The following is a 20,610-nucleotide window of genomic DNA, read 5'->3' as shown; positions in this document are numbered from 1 at the left end:
ACAAATGCTTAGTGTTTGTTTCATGCCTAATTCAATGCAAAGTGATGAGTTCCAAAAAACTATTGCTTTATTTGCTGTTTGTTCACCTTTCAAAATTGGTGAGGTGTGTTCTTTTTTCTTTTCCTTTTTTTTTTGAGATGGAGTCTTGCTCTGTCGCCCAGGCTAGAGTACAGTGGCTGGGACTACAGGCACCCGCCACCATACCCGGCTAATTTTTTTTTTGTATTTTTGGCAGAGATGGGGTTTCATCATGTTAGCCAGGATGGTCTCCATCTCCTGACCTCGTGATCCGCCCGCTTCAGCCTGGGATTTACAGGCGTGAGCCACCGCGCCCGGCCATCCTTTTGTTTTTTCCGAAGACATTGCTACGTTGCCCAGGCTGTCATAGTACACTGCAGCCTCAAATTTCTGGGCTCCAGCCATCCTCCTGCCTCAGCCTCCTGAGTATACCCAGCTAATTTCTTTTTTCCCCTCCTTTCCTATCCTGTCCTGTCCTTCCTTCCTATAGTGAAGTTTGACTAGGGAGTATGATTACTTATTTCTGAACTTAGGCTTTTCTTGTAATGTAGAAATACATGTGGCTCCTGTTCAAAATATTTGATAAAAATTTAGGCAAAGAAAAAGTAGGATTTTTTTTTTTTTTTGAGATGGAATTTAGCTCTTGTTGCCCAGGCTGGAGTGCAATGGTGCTATCTTGTCTCACTGCAACGGTGCTATCTTGTCTCACTGCAACCTCTGCCTCCCGGGTTCAAGCGATTCTCGTGTCTCAGCCTCCCAAGTAGCTGGGATTACAGGAATGCCCCACCATGCCCAGCTAATTTTGTATTTTTTAGTAGAGACAGGGTTTCACCATGTTGGTCAGGCTGATCTCCAACTCTTGACCTTAGGTGATCCGCCTGCCTCTGCCTCCCAAAGTGCTGGGATTACAGGCGTGAGCCACCGCACTCGACCAGATTATTATTTTTGTAAGACCATTCCTTTGAGAATAGGTATGAGAAGATAGATTTTGGCTGATATCATTAACCTGAAATTTAGACATAGAAAACAGCTCTGAGCTGTTAATATCAGCTGAGTGGCAACAGTTGTTTTTCAACATACTACTATACTACAGCTGATGAGTTCAGCTTGTGTTGAAATAAGAACCTAGTAAAATGTATTTTTTTAAATATTTTTTAAGATTTAATACAAAAAATTTTAAATACAAAAAACTAGCTGGGTATTTGAGCATTGCTATTTTCTGCAACTCTAAAGAGTGAATGACCTGTTAGTACTGGCTGGCATACAGTTATACATTCTTGAATTTTACAAGTACTGTAGTTGGCTGAGAGCACTCCTTGGCAATAAAGGTTTGTCTTTCAGATCTGTGGAATATGTTGCCCAAAGAGTTTTCCTAAAACAAGGATATGATGATCTCTTTGCAGATAGCATTTTACTTTTTTTTTTTTTTTTTTTTTTGAGACGGAGTCTCGCTCTGTTGCCCAGGCTGGAGTGCAGTGGTGTGATCTCTGCTCACCACAAGCTCCACCTCCTGGGTTCATGCCATTCTCCTGCCTCAGCCTCCTGAGTAACTGGGACTACAGGCATCCACCACCACGTCCGGCTAATTTTTGTATTTGTAGTAGAGACCATCGTGTTAGCCATGGTCAGCATTTTACTTCTAAAGAAATGAAATGGGGCCAGGAGTGGTGGCTCATGCTTATAATCCCAGCACTTTGGGAGGCCGAGGTGGGTGGATCACCTGAGGTCAGGAGTTCAAGACCAGCCTGGCCAACATGGTGAAACCCCATCTCTACTAAAAATACAAAAAATTAGCTGGGCATGATGGCAGGCATCTGTAATCCCAGCTACTCGGGAGGCTGAGGCAGGAGAATGGCTTGAACCTGGGAGGTGGAGGTTGCAGTTAGCTGAGATCGCATCACTGCTCTGCAGCCTGGGCGAGAGAGCGAGACTCTGTCTCAAAAAGAAAGAAATGAAGTATTCTGGTAAATGAATTCTTCTCCAGCTCTCAGTTGAAACTTTGTTCTTTGAGGCTATATTGCATGTAATACCAGCACAATCTGGACAAAAGCTTTCTGGTGCCCGTTAAGTCATTCAACTTTTTTTTTTTTTTCTTTTGAGACTGAGTCTCACTCTCACCCACAGTGGAGTGCAGTGACACGATCTTGGCTCATTGCAACCTCCGCCTCCCAGGTTCAGGCAATTCTCCTGCCTCAGCCTCGAGAGAAGCTGGGATTTTAGGCGTGCACCACCATGCCCAGCTGATTTTTGTATTTTTAGTAGAGAAAGGGTTTCACCATGTTGGCTAGGCTGGTCTCGAACTCCTGACCTCAGGTCACCTCAGCCTCTCAAAGTGCTGGGATTACAGGCGTGACCCACTGTGTCTGGCCCTTTTTATTTTTTTGAGACGGAGTTTTGCTCCTGTTGCCCAGGCTGGAGTGCAGTGGCGCGATCTTGGCTCACCGCAACCTCTGCCCCCCAGGTTCAAGATTCTCTTGCCTCAGCCTCCCAAGTAGCTGGGATTACAGGCATGCACCACCATGCCTGGCTAATTTTGTATTAGTAGAGACGGGGTTTCTCCATGTTGGTCAGGCTGGTCTCCTGACATCAGATGATCCACCTGCCTCGGTCTCCCAAAGTGCTGGGATTACAGGTGTGAGCCACTGTGCCTAGCCTTTTTTTTTGTAATTGAGACAGAGTCTTGTTCTGTAGCTCAGGCTAAAGTGTAATGGTGCTCTCAAGCGATCCTTCCACCGCAGCATCCCTAGTAGCTGTGACCACAGGCCCACACCGCCACCACGCCCAGTTAATTAAAAATTTTTTTTTGTAGTGACAAGGTCTTGTTTTGTTACCCAGGCTGGTCTTGAACTCCTGGGCTCAAGTAGTCCTCTTGTCCTCTCAAATACGGGGATTACAGGCCAAGGCACCTGGCTCCCAACGTTTTTTTTTTTTTCTTCCCCAAAACATATAAGCACTTGATTAAAAAAAATAGTTGGACTCTTTCTTTCCCCCCTTCTCACTATTGCACTTGACTAATTTTTTTTTTTTTTTTAAGACAACAGTCTCATTCTGGCATCCAGGCTGGAGTTGCAGTGGTGCGATCTTGGCTCACTGCAACCTCTGCCTCCCAGGTTCAAGCAATTCTCCTGCCTCAGCCTCCCAAGTAATTGGGACTACAGGCGCATGCTGCCACGCCTGGCTAATTTGACTGATTTTATTTTATTTATTTTTTTATTATTATTATTTTTTGAGACAGAGTCTCACTCTGTCACCCGTTCTGGAGTGCAGTGGCACACATGTAATCCGAGCACTTTCGGAGGCTGAGGCTAGAGGATACCTTGAGCCCAGGAGTTTGAGACCACCCTGGGCAACATAGTGAGGGTCCTGTCTCTGCAAAAAGTAATTTGAAAGTTAGCTGGATGTGGTGGCGTACACCTGTGGTTTCAGCTACTCAGGAGGATGAGGCAGGAGGATTTTTTGAGCCCAGAAGTTGAAGGCTACAGTGAGTTGTCATCACACGATGCACTCCACCCTGGTCAACAGAGTGGGACAATCTCTATTTGAAAAAAGAAAAGAGGCCGGGTGCGGTGGCTCACACCTGTAATGCCAGCACTTTGGTAGGCCGAGGCAGGCGGATCACAAGGTCAGGAGTTCGAGACCATCCTGGCCTACATGGTGAAACCCTGTCTCTACTAAAATACAAAAAATTAGCCGGGCATAGTGGCGCGCACCTGTAATCCCAACTACTCTGGAGGCTGAGGCAGGGGAATCGCTTGAACCTGGGAGGCAGAGGTTGCAGTGAGCTGAGATTGTGCCACTGCACTCCAGCCTGGCAACAGAGCAAGACTCCATCTCGAAAAAAGAAAAGAGGGCCAGGCACAGTGGCTCACGCCTTGTAATCCCATCACTTTGGGAGGCTAAAGTGGGCAGCTCATGAGATCAGGAGCTTGAGATCATCCTGGCTAACACCGTGAAACCCCGTCTCTACTAAAAATACAAAAATTAGCTGGGCCTGGTGGCACACACCTGTAGTCCCAGCTACTCGGGAGACTGAGACAGGAGAATCACTTGAACCCGGGAGGCGGAGTTTGCAGTAAGCCAAGATCACACCACTGCACTGAAGCCTGGTAACAGAGCAAGACTCCATCTTAAAAAAAAAAAAAAAAAAAAAAGGGAAAGAAATGCATAGGGTTTCAGAGTAAGTTTTGATGTTTTTCCTCTATATAAATGGGATAAACTTCACACACCCCTATTCTTATCCTCCAATCTCTAAACTATATTCAACTAATCTCTAAACTATATTCAACTCCCAAATAGTTATAGAGATTATTTTCATTCACATGTTTGTAGTATTTATCAGTTTTGGCTTAATTTATTATTAACTAATGAGTTATAACATTCCTTTTGGGAACGTTCAAAGTAAATTAGAGCTGGACTCTATTTTTAGGAATTCCCCTTGAGTCATTCTTGGACTTGGAATTCCTAATTGCCCATCCAGAGTAGGTGTTTATTTGGATTCAAAATTTTCCTTCCAGAAATTATCCATTCTGTGGCTTCGGTTACCGTATATATTTTGAATACTGCCACATTTTTATCTGTAGCCGGACCTCTTTTTTTATCCTGGCTGCGTGTTCAACATCTCCACAGAGATACTCAGAGGAGGTAATTTGAATTGCGTTGTCCAAAGTGAGCTTTTCATCTTGGCCCCACACCTAGACTTTCTTCAGTGTACTCTATTTTATTAAGTGGCTCTATCACACAATTTGCTGAGACTGGACTCTTTCGTTTTTTGAAATGGAGTTTCGCTCTTGTTGCCCAGGCTGGAGTGCAATGGCATGATCTTGGTTCACTGCAACCTCTGCCTCCTGGTTTCAGGCGATTCTCCTGCCTCACCCTCCCCAGTAGCTGAGATTACAGGTGCCTGCCACCACGCCCAGCTAATTTTTTTATATTTTTAGTAGAGATGGGGTTTCACCACGTTGGCCAGGTTGGTCTTGAACTCCTGACCTCAAGTGATCCACCTGCCTCGGCCTCCCAAAGTGCTGGGATTATAGGCGTGAGCCAACACACCGTAATTTTAGAATATTTTAGAATATTTTTATTCCGTCAGAAACAAACCTGATACCCATTAGCAGTTACTCCCTCCCAATTCCCCCCATAATGGTTGTACAATATTCCATTATGGAGATTATACCCTAAATTATATGTTTCTTTTTTTTTTTTTTTGAAACGGAGTCTTGCTCTGTCACCCAGGCTGGAGTGCAGTGGCACGATCTCGGCTCACTGCAAGCTCAGCCTCCCAAATAGCTGGGACTACAGGCGCCCGCCACCACACCCGGCTAATTTTTTGTATTTTTAGCAGAGACAGGGTTTCACAGTGTTAGCCAGGATGGTCTTGATCTCCTGACCTCGTGATCCACCTGCCTCGGCCTCCCAAAGTGCTAGGATTACAGGTGTGAGCCACACACCCAGCCTAATTATATGTTTCTTATAATAAATGCCCTGTATTTGTTTAGGGCAAATTACTAAATGTGGAATTATTGATCAAAGGATTTAAGCACTTTAAAGTTCTTGATAACTATTGCCAAGATGCCTTCCAGAAAAGTTGTACCAGATGACACTATTGGTGTATGATGGTATGGGTGTTGTTGTTTTTTTTTTTTTTTTTTTTTTTTTTGAGACGGAGTTTCCCTCTTGTTGCCCAGGCTGGAGTGCAATGGCGCGATCTTGGCTGACTGCAACCTCCACCTCCCAAGTTCAAGTGATTCTCCTGCATCAGCCTCCCGAGTAGCTGGGATTACAGGCATGCGCCACCACGCCCGCTAATTTTGTATTTTTAGTAGAGACAGGATTTCGCCAATGTTGGTCAGGCTGGTCTCGAACTCCTGACCTCAGGTGATCCGCCTGCCTCAGCCTCCCAAAGTGCTGGGATTACAGGCATGAGCCACCGCACCCAGCCGATGGTATGGGTTGGGTTTTTTAAAAGAAATTTTGTATTGTAAACATAGTCATATTGGAAAATCATACATTTATTTTTGTCGTAGTCACGTTCGTTTTTCTAGACTGAACATTGTTCGGAACAGTTGGTTTGACCTAATCTTAGGCTGTTTTGGACAAATGTTCCAATATCGTCCTCTTTGCATGAAGACAATTCCACTTAGGATATGTTGTGAATGAATATATTATCCCTATCCCAGGTTCCTCATACTTCTCCAGCTGGTTCCTGAAGGCTCTTACATTCAAATAGAATGGCTTTTTGCCAGCGAAAATTGGCACTTCAACCCACAATGGTGCCTTTTGTTTCCTCATTGGTTGATACAGCCAAGATCTCAAACTACTCTCTCTCCATGAGGTTTTATAATTTGATTCACCACAAATTGTATTTTAGGTTTTTCAAATATTCATAGCCAAGAGCTCTTTTGAAAACAAGTTGTTTTCATGTTTGTAGCACATAGATTACTATTTGCTACTTAGCTGCTGTAATGCTTTTGCTTAGAAATTGTCACTAGCTAGTTATTAAACATCTATTATCACTCATGTGGAATTAACTTCCACTTAAAACGTTCCAGTTAAACAACACTTCATTGTAAACCCTTTAATTGATTCCTGGTCTCTGCACATAAAGCAGTCGCGTTCAGGGGTATGAGTCACTAGCACGATTCTTAGTGGATTGCTCAGCTCATGAGCTGGGATGCCTAGATTGTTAATACCTACTTTGGCATTGCAATGAGTCAATATTGAAATTTTTTAGTTTAGTCCAACAGCAAATTTTCTGAAATGATCGTTTGGGAAGTGCCTTTTTAAAATTTTGACATCTTGTTACATTGTTTAATTTTACTGCTGTTACTTTACTTTTTTCCTATCCCTAGACTTTTGAGTTCCACATAATTTGTCAGTTTGGTGAATTTTACTCAGATAGTTTTCATCAAATGTTAATGGAAGAGATTTTAGAAATCATCTAACTTGATATTCTTCATTTGTTTCAGAAATTAGGATATGGAAAGAACTTATTCCTGAAGTGCATGGATTACATTCTGGGATTAGAATCTCTTGCCTTCTAGTCCATTGCTTGCTTAGTTTCACAAAATTCAAGGTTAAGAATCACTTTTCGCCCAGGCACAGTGGCTCACGCCTGTAATCCCAGCATTTTGGGAGGCTGAGGCAGACGGATCACCTGAGGTCAGGAGTTCGAGACCAGCCTGGCCAACAAGGTGAAACCCTGCTTCTACTAAAAATGCAAAAAAATTAGCCACTGTGGAAAACAGGATAATGTTCCTCAACCAATTAAAAATTCCCATATGATGGAGCAATTCCACTTCTGGATATTAAAACAAAAGAACTGAATAATTAGCCAGATGTGGTGGTGCATGCCTATAATCCTGGCTACTTGGGAGGCTGAGGCAGGAGAATCACTTGAACCTGGGAGGCGGAGGTTGCATTGAGCCGAGATCATGCCACTGCACTACAGCCAGCCTGGGTGACGAGGCAAGATTCTGCCTCAAAAAAACAAAACAAAACAAAACAAAAACGAATTGAATGATTTGTACACCCGTGTTCATAACAGCATTATTCACAGTGGCCAAAGTTGTAGACAACCCAGCTGTCTGTCAACAGATGAATGGATAAACAAAACGTGGTATGTACATACTATGGAATATATTATTCAGCCTTAAAAAGGAAGGAAATTCTTTTTATTTATTTATTTATTTTTGAGACGGAGTCTCGCTCTGTCGCCCAGGCTGGAGTGCATGGCGCGATCTCAGCTCACTGCAAGCTCTGCCTCCCGGGTTCACGCTGTTCTCCTTCCTCAGCCTCCTGAGTAGCTAGGACTACAGGCGCCCGCCACCACGCCCGGCTAATTTTTTGTATTTTTAGTAGAGAGGGGGTTTCACAGTGTTAGCCAGGATGGTCTCGATCTCCTGACCTCATGATCTGCCCGCCTCGACCTCCCAAAGTGTTGGGATTACAGGCGTGAGCCACCGCGCCTGGCCAAAGGAAGGAAATTCTGACACATGCTATAAAGTGGATAAACCTTGAACACATTATGCTGAGTGAAATAAGCCAGACACAAAAAGACAAATATATAATTCCATTTATATGAGATAATTAGGTAGTCAAAACCATGGAGAAAGTAGAATGGTGATTGCAGGGGCTGGGAGAAGGGGAAATGGGGAGTTACTGTTTCTGGGTCTAGAGTTTCAGTTTTACAAGATGAAAAAAATTCTGGAGGTAGTGGTGATGGTTGATAATGCTATGAATGTGTTTAATACTTGAACTGTACACTTAAGATAGTACATTTTATGTGTATTCTACCACAGTAAAATAATAAAAATAATTTAACAGGACACAAGTTAATGGGGGGGTCTTTTAGTGCTTGATTTGAAAAACTTGAGAGGTTTTGTTTTTTGTTTTCTTTTTTTAAGTAGAGACAGGGTCTCGCCATGTTGTCTAGGCTGGTCTTGAACTCCTGAGCTGAAGTGTTCTGCCCATCTCAGCCTCCCAAATTGCTGGTATTACAGGAGTAAGCCACCACGCCCGGCCAGCTTCTTCCTGCCCCACACCCCCAGATGGAGTTTTGCTCTTTTGCTCTCTTGCCCAGGCTGGAGTACAGTGGTACGATCTCGGCTCACTGCACCCTCCGCCTTCCGGGTTGAAGCAATTCTCCTGCCTCAGCCTCCTGAGTAGCTGGGATTACAATAGCCCAGGCCTGGCTAATTTTTGTATTTTTAGTAGAGACTGGGTTTCACCATGTTGGCCAGGCTGGTCTTGAACTCCTGACCTTGTGATCCGCCCACCTCAACCTCCCAAAGTGCTAGGATTACAGATGTGAGCCACCGTGCCTGGCCTTTTTTTTTTTTTTTTTTAACATGAGACTATTAGAGACTTTTCCAAAGATATACGTAGAAATGATTTTTTGGATTAATAGTCGTTTTGTGGTCTCCCTATTATCAATGCCCAAATAAATTATCCTTCTTAAATAAATCATTTTTGTCAAAGATACCATTTATTCCTTCCTCCCCAGCTACCAAGAAAGCTTGTTTTGTTTTATTTTACTTTTAAACTTTCATTCCATTTTACATTTTAAGATCTTAAACTCTGAAATGTATTTTCTTTCTGGTGTTCGTGCATTTCTTTTTTTTTCTTTTTTGAGACAGAGTTTCTCTCTTGTCGCCCAGGCTGGAGTGCAATGGCGCAATCTCAGCTCACTGCAACCTCTGCCTCCTGGGTTCAAGTGATTCTCCAGTCTCAGCCTCCCGAGTAACTGGGATTACAGGTGCCCACCACCACGCCCAGCTAATTTTTCTATTTTTAGTAGAGACGGGGTTTCACCATGGTGGCCAGGCTGGTCTCAAACTCCTGATTTCAGGTGATCCGCCCACCTTGGCCTCCCAAAGTGCTGGGATTACAGGCATGAGCCACTGCGCCTGGCCTTGTGCTTTTCTTTTGTAGTTCTGATCCCGAAGATTGGGATTAGGGTCACATAGAACCTGTACATAATTCCATCTGTAATGTAATTCTTTACTAGCGAGTGGTTAAGAAAGAGCCCAAACTCTAGTGCAAGACTGCCTGACTTCAAATTCTGGCTTTGCTACTTAATAAGTAGATGATTTTAGGCAAATAATAAAATTTTTTGGCTTTTGGGTTTTTTTGAGATGGAGTTTCACTCTTGTTGCCCAGGCTGGAGTGCAATGGCACAATCTCGGCTCACTGCAACCTCCGCCTCCTGAGTTCAAGCGATTCTCCTGCCTCAGCCTCCTGAGTAGCTAGGATTACAGGCTTGCACCATCAACACCTGGCTAATTTTGTATTTTTAGTAGAGACAGGGTTTCTCCATCTTGGTCAGGCTGGTTTCGAACTCCTGGCTTCAGGTGATCCGCCCGCCTCAGCCTCCTAAAGTGCTGGGATTATAGGCATGAGCCACTGCGCCTGGCCTTGTGCTTTTCTTTTGCAGTTCTGATCCTAGAGATTGGGATTAGGGTCACATAGAACCTGTACATAATTCCATCTGTAATGTAATTCTTTACTAGCTAGTGGTCAAGAAAGAGCCCAAACTCTAGTGCAAGACTGTCTGACTTCAAATTCTGGCTTCACTACTTAATAAGTAGATGATTTTAGGCAAATAATAAAGTTTATTTGGTTTTTTTTTTTTTTTTGAGACGGACTTTTGCTCTTGTTGCCCAGGCTGGAGTGCAACGGCACGATCTCGGCTCACTGCAACCACCGCTTCCCGGGTTCAAGCCATTCTCCTGTCTCAGCCTCCTGAGTAGCTGGGATTACAGGCATGCACCACCACGCCTGGCTAATTTTGTATTTTTAGTAGAGGCAGGTTTCTCCATCTTGGTCAGGCTGGTCTCGAACTCCTGACTTCAGGCGATCCACCCTCCTTGGCCTCCCAAAGTGCTGGGATTACAGACGTGAGCCACTGCGCCTGGCTGGCAAATTATAAAGTTTTAAACCTGATTTCCTCATCTTTAAAATGAGTTTAATATTAGAATCTACCTGCTGAAATAATTCAAATAATGTTCATTACATTTGATCTTCAAAAATCCCATTAATTCGGCCAGGCGCGGTGGCTCACGCCTGTAATCCCACCCAGCACATTGGGAGGCCGAGGCAGAGGGATCAGTTGAAGTCAGGAGTTCGAGACCAGCCTGGATAACATGGTGAAACCTCATCTCTACTAAAAATAGAAAAATTAGCCAGGCCTGGTGGCGAGTGCCTGTAATCCCAGCTACTTGGGAAGCTGAGGCAGGAGAATTGCTTGAACTTGGGAGGCGGAGGTTGCAGTGAGCTGAGACTTCACCATTGCACTCCAGCCTGGGCGACAGAGCGACACTCTGTCTCAGAAAACAAAAAACAAAAACTATGAATTATGTTTTACAGAAAAACACAGTGTTAATTTGATTCTGTTTGGATATAACCTATAGAAAACTCTTGAGATAAGAATTTGAGAGAGAATTACATAATTTATTACCATGTTGATGCCAGCTAATTTTTTAAATTCAGTTTTCTAGTGTAAGACAAGGTAGATTTGTGTCTAAGTTATTTGGAAAATAGACTAAAAATAGCACATTTGGTTTTTGTCTAATAAATGTTATATAAGCAAACATGATTTTCTTCAGTATTTGGGTTTTCTTTGTGTGAGTGAATCCTACCATGAATTGCAGTATTCTTTTTAAAAAATAGAAGCCACTGTAGAAAAAAACAACTTTTTCTTTTTTTTTTTGAGATGGAGTGTCGCTCTGTCACCCAGGCTGGAGTGCAGTGGCACGATCTCAGCTCACTGCAAGCGCCGCCTCCCGGGTTCACGCCATTCTCCTGCCTCAGCCTCCCGAGTAGCTGGGACTACAGGCACCCACCACCACGCCCGGCTAATTTTTTGTATTTTTAGTAGAGATGGGGTTTCACCTTCTTAGCCAGGATGGTCTTGATCTCCTGACCTCATGATCCACCCACCTCGGCCTCCCAAAATGCTGGGATTACAGGCGTGAGCCACTGTGCCCGGCCAACTTTTTCAACCTTTTAATTTTTTAAAGAATTGATACGATTCTATAAAAATAATAAAATTTGAAGGAAGTCAGTAAAATAAACTGAGATGTTTATATTAAATGTTAATTAATCAATATCTATACTATATCAAGATTACCTTCTATAGACAAATGGGTAAAAGGATGGAAATAACCCACAAAGGGGTTGGATATATGAAGGGGAATGTATCCTACTGTCTTAGAAACATGAAAATTGACATGATTTTGAAATGCCATTTTGCATCTAGTAAAGGAGCATAATGACAGTGCTGAAGAGGTGGAGGTGAAGTTGTTTTAAGTATACATTCATTGCCAAGCACTGTAAATTACTAGTGCCTTTTTTGAAAATCAAATGACAGTACAAAGCAAAAACCATGCAGATTTACATTGCCTGTGATCTAATAATACCACCTCCTAGAATTTATAGATATAAACTCAACTCAAGGCATTTAGGATATATTCACAAAGATATTAAGTATAAAAGTACATATAAATCAGTTGGACCCCAGCTACTTAGGAGGCTGAGGTGGGAGAATCACTTCAACCCAAGAGGTGGAGGTTGCAGTGAGCCGAGATCATGTCACTGCACTCCAGCCTGGGTGACAGCGAGACCCAGCCTCAAAAAAATAATAAAAAATTGGTGCTTTACTAATTAGCAAAAGACATTGAGGTATTTGGCCTCCACCCATCTCCACCACTTGACATGTGCTTCCATGTCATTTTCTATTTGTAGATGGAGTATAGAAATGATTTTTTATTCATGAGAGCCATTCACAGCTGAATCTCAGATCTTTCAGCCCCTACACTATAACCGAGTTTGTTTTCAGAAGCAGGGAAGCCAGAGACTTATGTCCTGAAATTCTTTTTTTTTTTTTTTTTTTTTTTTCCTGAGACTGAGTCTTGCTCTTTGACCCATGCTTGAGTGAAGTGGCGCCTTCTCGGCTCACTGCAACCTCTGCCTCCTGGGTTCAAGTGGTTCTCCTGCCTCAGCCTCCAAGTAGCTGGGATTACAGGTGCATGCCACCACGCCCAGCTAATTTTTGTATTTTTAGTAGAGATGGGGGTTTCGCCATGTTGGCCAGGCTGGTCTCGAACTCCTGACCTTAGGTGATCCACCTGCCTTGGCCTCCCAAAGTGCTAAGATTACAGGCGTGAGCCATCGCTCCGGCCCTATGCCCTGAATTTTAGGCAACTTTTCAGGTCCCTTATGTAGACCATTTCCTCACGTGTGCATTGATCAGTTCTGAAGACTGAGGGGCCCCTCTGCAGATCTCCAGGGTTTTTTGTGTGTGAGTGAGTGAATTCTTTTGAATTATGTGCTTCCATGCATTGCAGCATTCTTTAAAAAAAAAATTTAAGAAGCCATTCAAGAAAAAATAGATAAAATAATGGTTCAGGGCTGGGCGTGGTGGCTCACGCCTGTAATCCGAGCACTTTGGGAGGCTGAGGTGGGTGGATCACGAGGTCAGGAGATCAAGACCATCCTGGCTAACACGGTGAAACCCCGTCCCTACTAAAAATGCAAAAAATTAGCCAGGCATGGTGGCGGGTGCCTGTAGTCCCAGCTTCTCAGGAGGCTGAGGCAGGAGAATGGCGTGAACCTGGGAGGCGGAGCTTGTAGTGAGCCAAGATCACGCCACTGCACTCCAGCCTGGGCGATGGAGCAAGACTCTGTCTCAAAAAATAATAATAATGGTTCAGGGGAAAGGAAACTTTAGTGGAGCAAGAACCCACTTTTCTCCACAGTGAGACCACAATTGGCAGTGACATATTCTGCTTAGAAATGTTAATTCCAGAACCTGCCTTCTACTCATTCTACTTCTTGAAATGATCTTAATTTCTCTGGAGGAGTATTGTACTCTGTAACATTGTATGCCAGTCCTTAATGCTTTGTTAATACATAGCTGCCAGGGAGGGGGCTTGCCTAGAGAATGAGTGACCCATTAGAGAAATGAGGACTAATGTTTTCAAAATGTTTCCCAGACTACACTCATCTCCCAGGAATTATTTGACATTTCACCGAGAGTAAGAATGGGTAACTTGTGGCTGGGCATGGTGGCTCACGCCTGTAATCTCAGCACTTTGGGAGGCCGAGGTGAGCAGATCACCTGCCGTCAGGAGTTGGAGACCAGTCTGGCCAACATGGTGAAACGCCGTCTCTCCTAAAAATACAAAAATTAGTTGGGTGTGGTGGTGTGTGCCTGTAGTCCCAGCTACTCAGGAGGCTAAGGCAGGACAATTGCTTGAACCCAGGAGATGGAGGCTGCAGTCAGCTGAGATCGTGGTACTGCAGTCCAGCCTGGGCGACAGACAGAGACTCTTGTCTCAAAAAAAAAAAAAAAAAAGTAACTTGGAAGGAAAGGAAAGGGAAGAGTATCAAAGAAAAACTTACTGACTCGATAGATAAAAACATTGGTGATACTGCCATTCATTTTAGGAAGCCCATGGTTCTTTATTTTAGAAAGAAAATTGTGGCTGGGCACAGTGGCTCACACCTGTAATCCCAGCACTTTGGGAGGCTGAGGCAGGTGAATCTCCTGAGGTCAGGAATTCTAGACCAGACTGGCCAATGGGGTGAAACCCCATCTCTACTAAAAATTAGCTGGACGTGGTGGTGTGCGCCTATAGTCCCAGCTACTCGGGAGGCTAAGGCAGGAGAATTGCTTGAACCCAGGAGACGGAGGCTACAGTCAGCTTTGATCGAAGTACTGCGTTCCAGCCTGGATGACAGAGACTCCTGTCTCAAAAAAAAAAAAGAGGAAAGGAGAAGGAAGGAAGGTTAGTTGCTTGTCACCCATTTTGTGAGATGTTGGAGTTAAGTTGGTAAACACATTTACACAAAAAGAAATACAAATAGTAAATAAGTATAAGAGAAGTTTGGCCGGGCGTGGTAGCGCACACCTGTAATCGCAGCACTTTGGGAGGCCGAGGTGGGCAGAATATGAGGTCAGGAGATGGAGACCATCCTGGTTAACGTGGTGAAACCCTGTCTCTACTAAAAATACAAAAAATTAGCCAGGCGTGGTGGCACGGGCCTGTAGTCCCAGCTGTTCGGGAGGCTGAGGCAGGAGAATCGCTTGAACCCGGGAGGCAGAGGTTGCAGAGAGCCGAAATTGTGCCACCGCACTCCAGCCTGGGCGACAGCGAGACTCTGTCTCAGTTAAAAAAAAAAAAAAAAAAGTTCATTTTTAGTACTAGATCCCCTAGTAAATTAGTGTTATTTGGAAAGAGTATTCATTTAGATAAAGACTAGAAGGACATAAAGAAAACCAAAACATCTGTAAATAGCTGTGATTGTGTTTTTTTGTGTGTGTTTGTTTGTTTTAACCCATTTATGCCTGAGATTGCAATTTTTTGAATTTGAAAAAATCAGACCTTGGCAATGATCTTGAACAGTAGGATATAAATAACTCCCACATGCGTAGCGTTCCAATAATGGAACAATAGGCATAAATGAGTTTTAATGTTATGGGTTTTTTGTTTTGTTTTGTTTTGATTTTTGAGACAGAGTCTCGCTCTGTTGCCAGGCTGGAGTGCAGTGGCACAATCTCGGCTCACTGCAACCTCGGCCTCCCCGGTTCAAGCCATTCTCCTGCCTCAGCCTCCTCAGTAGCTGGGACTACAGGCTTGTGCCACCACACCAGGCTAATTTTTTGTGTTTTTAGTAGGGGCGGGTTTCACCATGTTGGCCAGGATGGTCTCGGTCTCCTGACCTCGTGATCCATCCGCCTCGGGCTCCCAAAGTGCTGAGATTACAGGCGTGAGCCACTGCTCCCAGCTGGGGTTTTTTTTTTTTTTTTTAGAGTTTTGTTCTTGCCCAGGCTGGAGTGCAGTGGGACGATCTCAGCTCACGGCAACCTCCGCCTCCCAGGTTCAAGCCATTCTCCTGCCTTAGCCCCCTGAGTAGCTGGAATTACGGGCACGTGCCACCATGCCTGGCTGATTTTGTATTTTTAGTAGAGACAGGGTTTCACCATGTTAGCCAGGCCGGTCTCGAACTCCCGACCTCAGGTGATCCACCTGCCTCGGCCTCCGAAAGTGCCGGGATTACAGGTGTGAGCCACCGTGCCCGGCCTATTTTTTTTTCCCACAGAATTATATTAAGAGAAAGAGGCCAGGCATAGTGGCTCATGCTTGTAATCCTAGTACTTTGGAAGGCCGAGGCAGGCAGATCACTTGAGCCCAGGAGTTCAGGACCAGCCTGGGCAACATGGCAAAACCTCTTCTCTACAAAAAATACAAAAATTAGCCAGGCATGGTGGCGTGCAACTGTAGTCTCAGGTATTTGGGAGGCTGAGGTGAGAGGATCACCTGAACCTAGGGAGGTTGAGGCTACAGTGAGCCGAGATCGTGCCGCTGCACTCCAGCCTGGATAACAAAGAGAGAACTTGTCTCAAAAAAAAAAGAAAAAAAGGCCATGTGCGGTGGCTCACGCCTGTAATCCCAGCACTTTGGGAGGCCGAGGTGGGTGGATTACCTGAGGGTCAGGAGTTGGAGACCAGCCTGACCAACATGGTGAAACCCTGTCTCTACTAAAAATACAAAATTAGCTGGGTGTGGTGGCACATGTCTGTAATCCCAGCTACTTGGGAGGCTGAGGCAGGAGAATCGCTTGAACCCAGGAGGTGGAGGTTGCAGTGAGCTGAGATCATGCCATTGCACTCCAGCTTGGGCAACAAGAGCGAAACTCCATCTCAAAAAAAAAAAAAAAGGAATTATATTGGCTGCGTGTGGTTGCCCACACCTGTAATCCCAACACTTTGGGAGGCTGAGGTGGGCAGACCACTTGAGCTCTGGGGTTAAAGACCAGCCTGGGCAACATGGCGAAACCTCATCTCTACAGAAATTAGCCAGGCATGGTAGTGTTCCTTCATCTGTAGTCCCAGCTACTGCAGGGGGCTAAGGTGGGAAGATCGCTTGACACAAGAGGTCGAGGCTACAGTGACTTAGGTCTGCACCACTGCACTCCAGTGTGGGCAACAGAGCGAGACCCTGTCTCAAAAAAAAAAAAAAATGAATTAATTGATGTCCATCCAGTATAGAGAGGATCAGGTATCCAGATCCCCCCTCCTCCACACACATGCACTGATCAGTGCTGAAGACCTGGGGTATGAGGGGGAGTCCATCTGCAGATCTCCAGAGAGTTTTGTGGAGAAAACCCGTGGCTGTTGTGGATCTCCCCAACATTTTGTGGTCAAGAGCGTAGACCGTAGCGATACTCATTCCGAGGACTTCAGAGTGTGGGTATAGAGTACCCATACTCCGTGGCTCTTAGGATTGTCTGTGGAAAACCAGACTGTAAGGGTTCAGCATTTTCCACGTCTGCAGCTTAATCAGTACACAATACTTACTAATGGATGTGTTAAAATGGCTGCTTTAGAACTTACATAAGCTCTGAAGGATTTATCACCAATTCTTCCCACCAAGAAAATTTTATTGAAAAGCTCAACTGTTGAGAAACTCTTTCATAACAATAATTACTCAAAAGATACACATTTGGCCGGGCGCGATTGCTCATGCCTGTAATCCCAGCACTTTGGGAGGCTGAGGCAGCCGGATTACCTGAGGTCAGGAGTTCAAGACCAGCCTAGCCAACATGGTGAAAACCTCGTCTCTACTAAAAATACAAAAATTAGGCGGGCGTGTGGCTCACACTTGTAATCCCAGGATTTTGGGAGGCCGAGGCGGGTGGATCACGAGGTCAGGAGATTGAGACCATCCTGGCTAACATGGTGAAACTCAGTCTTTACTAAAAAATACAAAAAATTAGCCGAGCGTGGTGGCAGGCACCTGTAGTCCCAGCTGCTCGGGAGGCTGAGGCAGGAGAATGGTGTGAACCTGGGAGGCAGAGCTTGCAGTGAGCCGAGATCGTGCCACTGCACTCCAGCCTGGCCAAAAAAGCGAGACTCTGTCTGGAAAAAAAAAAAAAAGGCCAGGAGCGGTGGCTCACGCCTGTAATCCCAGCACTTTGGGAGGCCAAGGCGGGCGGATCACCTGAGGTCAGGAGTTCGAGACCAGCCTCAACATAGAGAAACCCCGTCTCTACTAAAAATACAAAATTAGCCGGGCGTGGTGGTGCATACCTGTAATCCCAGCTACTCGGGAGGCTGAGGCAGGAGAATTGCTTGAACCTGGGAGGTGGAGGTTGCGGTGAGCCGAGGTGGCGCCATTGCACTCCAGCGTGGGCAACAAGAGTGAAACTCCGTCTCAAAAAAAAAAAAGGCCGGGCGCAGTGGCTCACGCTTGTAATCCCAGCACTTTGGGAGGCCGAGGCGGGCGGATCACGAGGTCAGGAGATCGAGAACACGGTGAAACCCCGTCTCTACTAAAAATACAAAAAATTAGCCGAGCGTGGTGGCGGCGCCTGTAGTCCCAGCTACTCGGAGAGGCTGAGGCAGGAGAATGGCGTGAACCCGGGAGGCGGAGCTTGCGGTGAGCCGAGATTGCGCCACTGCACTCCAGCCTGAGCAACAGAACAAGACTCTGTCTCAAAAAAAAAAAAAAAAGATACACATTTATCTTTGTGGATGGAGATATAACAGATGAGTTAGTTCTAACTAATTGTATTTTCATAATTTTGGCTTATTGGAACAAATAGAAATTTCAGGCTTTGGGGAAAATCTGAGCCTGCAGAGAGTTTGTGGATGAGAATCATGGAGTTCTGTGTTGGAAACCTGGCTTACATCACCATTTAAAGATTTTATATTATTTCTTGTTTTGAGGTTTTATAACTTGTGTATTCAATGAGAAAAGAGGTGGTGAGCTCAGTTGGAAAACAGGGCTAGAAATGGGAGCTGTACTGGAAATTCTATTGTGTTAGAGTCTCCCTCTCTCGCCCAGGCAGGAGTGCAATGGTATGATCATAGCTCATTGCAGTCTCAAGCTCCCAAGTTCAAGTGATCCTCCTTCTTCAGCCTTCCAAAGTGCTGAGATTACGGGTGTGAGCCACCATGCCCAGCTGGATTCTTTGTTTGTTTGTTTTGTTTTGTTTTGAGATGGAGTTTTGCTCTTGTTGCCCAGGCTGGAGTGCAATGGCACAATCTCAGCGCACCGCAACCTCCACTTCCCAGGTTCAAGCGATTCTCCTGCCTCAGCCTCCCAAATAGCTGGGATTACAGGCATGTACCACCACGCCTGGCTAATTTTGTATTTTTAGTTAGTTGGTCAGTCCGTGTTGGTCTGGCTGGTCTCAAACTCCCGGCTGCAGGTGATCCACCCACCTCGGCTTCCCAAAGTGCTGGGATTACAGGCATGAGCCACCATGCCTGGCCTGGATTCTTCATATGTAAATCTTTTTGCTTCTTTATTTTTTGAGGTTTCGCTGTCACCTAGGCTGGAGCACAGTGGCACGATCACAACTCACTGCAACCTCTACCTCCCAGGCTCAAGTGATTCTTTCACCTGAGCCTCCCAAGTAGCTGGGACCACAGGTGTGCGTCACCATGCTAATTTTGGGGGGGGGGTGTTGTTGTTGTTGTTTGGTGAAGACTGGGTTTCACGTGTTGCCCAGGCTGGCCTCAAACTCCTGAACTCAAGTGATCCCCCCACCTTGGCCTCCTGAAGTGCCGGGATTACAGGCGTGAGCCAGAGCCACTGTGCTGGGCCGTGTGTGTGTGTGTGTGTGTGTGTGTGTGTATAGGAGACAGGGTGTTGTTCTGTCTACCAGGTTGGACTGCAGTGGCCACCACTGCCACCACACCTGGCTAATTTTTTTAAAATTTGGAAAGATAGGGTCTCACTGTTTTGCCCAGGCTTATGTGCAAATCTTTATGCGGCTTGCCCGCACTTTTTTTTTTTTCCATTGTTCCTTTGGAAATTGTTCCAGGTTTTTTTTTCATGTATCTTTAAACAACAAAACAAAGCACCCTTTTAATTAAGTTACTATAAACACATAACATTCAGGAATTGTTTTAAATTTATTTGCTAAATGTGGGCACCTTATGGATGACATTTGGCCAGAGCTATGCAGAGTTGCCAGAGCTTAATAATGAGCAATAATTCATCTTGGAAACTTTTCTGTTTTGCTGTTTAATCCAGTACAGATGCAGGTGTTTTCTTTCTGTGACTTTTTGTGAGCAGTTGTATCTGTAAATCACCTCCTATGGAGACGGGTGTTCCTGTGACTGAGAGCCAGCTATTGGGTGTTTTAGCTAAACAGCTTGTTCCTAGTTAGCTGCTCAAATCCCCCTGAGAGGTGTATTGGCTGCTTTAGGGAATAGAGCAGACGGGGTGAAGGTTTTTGCAAGGCCTTTAGTGACCTGCTTTCAATTTGCTGCAATTCTTCTGCTTTGGCTTTTTCCTATAGGTGCCAGGGTTCATCTGCTTCATATTTTTACTACTGACTCATCTTCCTGTCGTATATTCTTAGACTGTGGTGACTTAAGAATCTTTGGGTCACCTGTTACATAGTTCTCCTGCCACCTATATGGGGAGGAGAAGACTGGTATTCAAACTCAAGCCTGTTTCTATCTTATTCTCATTGATTTTTGTGATACATAGAGAACTTTGTTTCTTTCTGAAAATGGCATTTTAGTGATTCATTGCTTTCTGTGGGAGGAAGCTTATGACCTGCTCTTTTCTTTTTCCCTTCCAGAGGGAATCTGGAAAAATTGCAATCAAAACATCATTTCTTTAAGAAAATTTTGGGTAACTGAAGTTCTGGACAACAGGTAAAGTGTATTTAAACTTTGGTGGTGCTGACAAATCATCTGTAATCTGCAGAAGTAAACTGGGAGAGGGAGGAGGACAAGTTAAAAGTTAAGTCTACTTTGTGTCGGGGCTTTATTGGGGATTTCCCATGTATTAGCTCGTTTAGGTGGTTTTTACTTGGATCCTGGATGTAGATCTGGGAATCTCAGAAAGAAACTGTCCTTTAAAATGCTGTTTTAAATGGATTTGCTGTTGATTGGATTTAATGTCCTCACAGTTCAGTTTAGCAATCATTTTTTAATGTCTACCATAAATAAGGTACAGAAGTATAATTTGTAGATTCTGTTATATAGTAAAGGGGTATAATATTTATTGCAAGACCGTTCACTGTGGGCTTCTAAGTAAAACCAAAATCTGGTATGCTATGCAGCCTAGC

General features: G+C 44.6%; 1 protein-coding gene across 4 annotated transcripts in view; it reads left to right on the top strand.

Moving 5' to 3' along the window:
- GJC1 (gap junction protein gamma 1) overlaps positions 1-20,610 on the top strand; it is a 31,959-nt gene that overhangs the window by 2,700 nt on the left and 8,649 nt on the right. For all 4 annotated transcript variants that reach the window (XM_063629238.1, XM_055257718.2, XM_055257716.2 and 1 more), the window contains exon 2: positions 20,119-20,194. The gene's annotated coding sequence lies outside the window, so the exon portion shown is untranslated. The remainder of the gene's footprint in view (positions 1-20,118; positions 20,195-20,610) is intronic.

This window comes from Symphalangus syndactylus, chromosome 20, assembly GCF_028878055.3.
Source record: "Symphalangus syndactylus isolate Jambi chromosome 20, NHGRI_mSymSyn1-v2.1_pri, whole genome shotgun sequence".
Lineage (NCBI taxonomy): Eukaryota > Metazoa > Chordata > Mammalia > Primates > Hylobatidae > Symphalangus > Symphalangus syndactylus.
The sequence above is the reverse complement of the archived record's forward strand: the minus strand, read 5'-3'. Positions and strand labels throughout refer to the sequence as shown.